Genomic DNA, 5,619 nt, shown 5'->3' with positions numbered 1-5,619 from the left:
CCATGTTGACCAGGATGGTCTTGATCTCTTGACCTCGTGATCCACCCGCCTCGGCCTCCCAAAGTGCTGGGATTACAGGCTTGAGCCACCGCGCCGGGCCTGGGGCTGTTAACTTTAAGAAAGAAGAGGGTTTGACCTTGAAGGAGGATAAGGCACCGGGAAGTGACTGGGGATAATTTGGGGAAGGTGATGGAAGACAAGGCTATTGCAGAAGGGCTGGTTTATGTAGACTCATCTTGGTGCTGACTCTGGTGATAAGAGCCGCTCTCTTACTGGTGGGAGTGGGGGAGATAACTTCTTGAGGTATTTTATGCCACCTTCACGAAGAGACATTTATGATCTGATTTCAGGCAGAAAATGAGAAGACAGAGAACTCTTTAGGCATCTGTGGATCCTCCATTACCTTCAGCTCAAAATAATCCAAATACGAGTTAGTAGAAGAACACCTTTGGAAGGGCTCGTTCTTTGGGTGACTCATGTGAAAGTGGTTTTCAGCACTTGTGTGTTGGGTCCTTTCCTCCCAGGGACAGCCATTGCTTTCTTCTGTCTTTTCTGGCATTTGTTGTAGAAGGATGGTCACAGGGAAGAGCACAGCCATGGGTCCCAGCAGCCTACAGCTTCACCCAGCCTCACACACGGGTAAGCTTACGGTTCTCACTGAACCAGCATCTGTTTGGACCAGTTTTGCTGTGGGTACCAATTTCTTAACAGTCCAACAAAATTCTTCTTCTCTCTTATTGTGTCCCAACAGCATGGCATGGATCTGGTGGGAGTGTTCTCTCCCTGGCTTTCTACTGGCTGGAATGTGGGTCCCTGGCCTGGGTCTGGAGGTGGCTGTCTGTCAGGCAGGGGCTGCATGAGCAATACTTTTCTGTCCAACTGTCCCAGTTCTCATGGGACTTTCTCTCAATAAGGTCTCTCAGCCCACAAGGGACGCTGTCCTCTGTCTTCTCATTGCCTTGAGTAGGAAAGTCCCACCTCAGTATCACCAGCCTGGTGTACGGATTAGCAGGTTTGTGGGACTGGAGGCAGCTCATGCTTGTGGGAGACCAGAGGCCCAAATTTCCACAAACACTGTTTGTACTGCCTGTGACAACGAAGGTCTGTGCTTTCTTTCTCTCTGGCTATCTTTGGGAGTTGACTGTGCCCCATGGGGGCTGCAGCTTCTGCACCTTTTATGGGGACACCTGGGGTATCCATGGTTCAGCCATAAACAGGTTTATTGGTTTTAAGTCACATTTACAAAAGATATACCTCTGGAAAGATCCTTTGGTTTGGAAAAGCTTTTGCATTTGAAAGGATTAAAAATTCTCTAAAAGAGAACTTTCATCCTAAACAGATAACTATTGGGACCTAGGGGAAGTGTCTTAGTCACTTTGGGCTGATCTAACAAATTACCATAGGTCAGCCTGGGTAAGGTGGCTTATGCCTGTAATCCCAGCACTTTGGGAGGCCCAGGCAGGTGGATCACGAGGTCAGGAGTTCAAGACCAGCCTAGCCAAGATGGTAAAACCCTGTCTCTACTAAAAATATAAAAAAATTAGGCGGGTGTGGTGGCAGGTACCTGTAATCCCAGCTACTTGGGAGGCTGAGAGAATTGCTGGAACCCAGGTGGCAGAGGTCGCAGTGAGCCGAGATTGCACCACAGCACTACAGCCTTGGCAACAGACTCTGTTTCAAAAAAATAAATAAATAAACAAATTACCATAGGTGATGACATAAACCACAAACATTGATTTCTCTCTGTTCCGGAAAGTTGCAGGGGCCCGCATGTTCAGGCTGTTGGTGAGGGCACTCTTCCTGGTCCTGTCCTCACCTGGCCTTCCCTTGGTGCATGCATGTAGAGAGATATAGATGTGGGGGTGGGGAGAGCCCTATAACCCCAAAAGTCTTAACTCATTCCAGCGTCAACTCTAAAATCTAAAGTCCAAAGTCTCATCTAAATATCATCTAGGCTGGGTATGGTGGCTCACACTTGTAATCTCAGCAGTTAGGGAGGCAGAGACAGGAGAATCATTTGATCTCAGGAGTTCCAGATGAGCCTGGACAACATGGCAAAACTCCATCTCTACAAACATTTTAAAAAATTAGCCGGGAGTAGTGGTGCAGGCCTGTTAGAAATAAATTTTCAGTGCTGCAAAAGATAGCACTCAAGCACAAATTTTCTCAGCAAAGCAAATTTACTCCTGCAGGAGGGTGTGTCTCGCATATGGAGCAATGCAGAAGTACCCAGAACAAAGGAAAGCAGGGGGTTTTATTATTTCTAATGCAGCTTGTCCCCATTACTGTGTCCTGCCTCCATTGGCTGGAGTTGGACTGCACAATCTAAGCTGAACCCGGTTGGCTAGCTTCAAAAGTGCAGGAATGTGGTTACAACCATGGGAAGGCAGGAAGGTCAGTGTCTCTGCTAGGGAAGCTGTTAAAGCAGGGAGGGGGTGATTTCTTGGAGGGCATGCCTGAGCACAGCACGGCTGGAGGGGCTGATAGATTGGCAGGCAAGATTACTTTAGACAAAGAACAGGTTAATAAGACTTCGGGACAGACAGTACAAGGAAGTAAAAACCTCTTGGGGAAGAACACCTTGTTTGTAACAAAGTGAAACTCTTTGAAGAGGAACTGTCTAAACTATTTTTTTTAATAAGGCCTGTAGTCCCAGCTGAGGTGAGCGGATCACTTCAGCCAGGAGGTGAAGGCTACAGTAAGCAAAGATTGTGCCACTGCACTCCACCCTGAGCAACAGAGTGAGACCCTGTCTCCAAAAAATGAAAATAAAAGATAAATATCTAAATCACATATGCGTGAGACTCAAGGTATGAGTCATTCCCAGGCAAAATTCTCCAGCTGTGATCCTGTGAAACCAAGCAAGTTATGTACTTCTAAAATACAATAGAATTATTATCAGAAAACGGTCCTGGGGTCCTGATCCAGACTCCAAGAGAGTTCTTGGACCTCATCCAAGAAAGAATTTGGATGAGTTCACAGAAAAAAGTGACAGTAGTTTATTAAGAAATTAAAGGAATAAAAGAATGGTTCTCCATAGAGCAGGGTGTTCCCAAAAGCAAGGGTAGGAATGTGCCATCTTAGTTACGGTGCCTGTTTACGTATAACAAAGCGAAAAGACATGAAGCAGACGTGCTGTACTTATCATAAGCGCTGTGACAAAGGATGGCTAATCTTTGTGTAACTACTCTCTTCCGTGAGAATCTATATTATCCTTAAAGAGAAACCAATTTTTTAAATTGCATTTTAGGTTTTGGGGTACATGTGAAGAACATGCAAGATTGTTGCGTAGGTACACACATGGCAGTGTGATTTGCTGCCTTCCTCCTCTTCACCTATACCTGAGAAACCAATTTTTAAACTAATTGTTCTTAAGATATTTCCTGGGTCTTTTAAGTCCTGGATCTGTTAAATATTATTAACCTCTTCCCTTAACCATAAACCTCCTGTGATTAAAGAGGCCTAACTTTCTGGGAATGCTGCCCAGCAGGTCTCCACCTCATTTTACCCAGCCTTTATTCAAAATGGACTCACTCTGGTTCAAACTCCTCTGACAGTGAGACAGGAATATAATAGACATTCCCATTCCAAAGGCAGAAGCAGGAAAGAAGGAATGAATGAGGGCACCCAAGCAAGTCCAAAACCTAGCAAGGTAAATTCCATTAGATCTTATTTCGTCCCAAGTTTCAGATATTTATTAATTAGTGTAATCTTCACCACAATAATCAGTGTGATTTCAAGCATTTGGAAGAACAATATTTCCTGGGTAAGGGGGAAATTGTGCAGATAGCTTCTGAAAGTCCTCCAGTCTAAATAGCTTTATGGTGAAACATTTCATCTAGAAAGTTGGGCCTTCTGTTTTCAGTATGCTGGAATCCATATTCACTGAGCAGAGCTTGTACTGATCATTGGGACCCGGTTGCTTCCAGGGCTCTGGGTTATTCCTCCTGTCCCAACTGACATACGGATTGAACAATGCCGGGTGCAAGATGGACCGTGCTGCTCTATACCTGCAGCTCCAGCAAATAAAAGAGGGACTCAAACTCAGATACTTCCTGGCCGGACTGAGGATCTGGTGGAGTATGTGTGTATCAGAGATCTCCAGTGCAAAAGGAGAAAAGAACAAAAACACTTGCCAAGCTCAGGACTAAGTAGGCTCTGCAAATTCCATTTAACCCTAGGGTTCAAGAATGTTTCTCTTTGGCTCTGTGCTCTGCCCTCTGGACCCACTGGAGCAGTGGGCCCACATGTGCAGCTCTGCTGGATATGGGGTACACACCTGTGACTGCTGGGCAGGAGTGGCATCCGGGAGCTCTGCCTGGTGGTATCTGCCCCACCCTGGGGCTCAAGGTAGCCAGCACCCACTTACAGGAACCAAGGTGATGGTTCCACCTACAGGGCTTTGCTGGACTCTGGTCTCTTTCCATCCAAGCTGGAGGCAGCCTTGCCTTTGGAGCCTGTGCCTGGGGATGTGGTGGGAGTGGCAGCCCTGCTGATCTCTCAATCACCTTTGAGATCTGAGGAATAGTGCATATTTGCAGCCTAAGAGCTCTACGATCCAGTCCTGTAAGATCTAAAAAGATAGCCTTCCTTCATCGTGTGCTAACCCCATCCCTTCATGTCGGACTGGCAGTGTTTCTGCTGGGGTTGCTGATTAGGTCTGTGGTTCACACACATACACTAATCTTACCAGATGGCCAGTCCACACACCCTTAGCCTTCTCTTCTACACACGCTTTCTCATTTTTTGTGATATAGACAAGCTGAAAACTTTCTAAGTCCTTAAATTTTGGTTTCTTAACAATTCCATCTTCAATTCATTTGTCTTTTCTTGCATTTTACTATCAGCAGTCAGGAGAAACCAAACTGCTCTTTCAACACTTTGCTTAGAAATCTCCTCAGCTAAATATCCAACTTCATCACTTACAAGCCCTACCTTCCACAGAACACTAGAACACAGGCACAATTCAGCCAAGTTATTTGCCACTCTATAATAAGGACTGCCTTTTCTCCACTGTCCCTTAACGAGTTCATATCCATATGAGACCTCATCAGAATGGCCTTTGTCATCCATATTTCTACCAACATTCTGTAATGTGATTATTCATGTATTTTTTCTTTCCTCAATACTAGTTCTCATTCTGTCACCCAGGCTGGAGTGCAGTGGTGCAATCATAGCTCACTGCAGCCTCAACCTCCTGGGCCAAGTGATCCTCCTGCCTCAGCCTCCAAGCAGTTGGGACCCCAGGCACATGACACTATGCAGGCTATTTTTTTTTCACTTTTTTTAAAGGCAGGGTGTGTTAGGCCACTTTTGCATTGCTGTAAATAAATACCTCAGAGTGGGTAATGTATAAAAAAAGAAGTTTAATTGACTTACAGTTCTGCAGGCTTTACAGGTTACAGGAAGCATGGTGCTGGCATTTGCTTGTTGTTTAGGGAGGCTTCTGGAAGCTTACAATCATGTCGGAAGGCAAAGGGGGACCAGGCACATCACACTGTGATTGCAAGAGTGAGAGAGACTGGGGGGCTTGCCACACATTTTTAAATAACTAGATTTCATGTGAACTCAGTGCAAGAGCTCACTTATCACACAGGGGATGGCCCAAACCCTAGGGAG

The sequence above is a fragment of the Cebus imitator genome, unplaced genomic scaffold (assembly GCF_001604975.1).
Source record: "Cebus imitator isolate Cc_AM_T3 unplaced genomic scaffold, Cebus_imitator-1.0 Scaffold242, whole genome shotgun sequence".
Lineage (NCBI taxonomy): Eukaryota > Metazoa > Chordata > Mammalia > Primates > Cebidae > Cebus > Cebus imitator.
The sequence above is the reverse complement of the archived record's forward strand: the minus strand, read 5'-3'. Positions refer to the sequence as shown.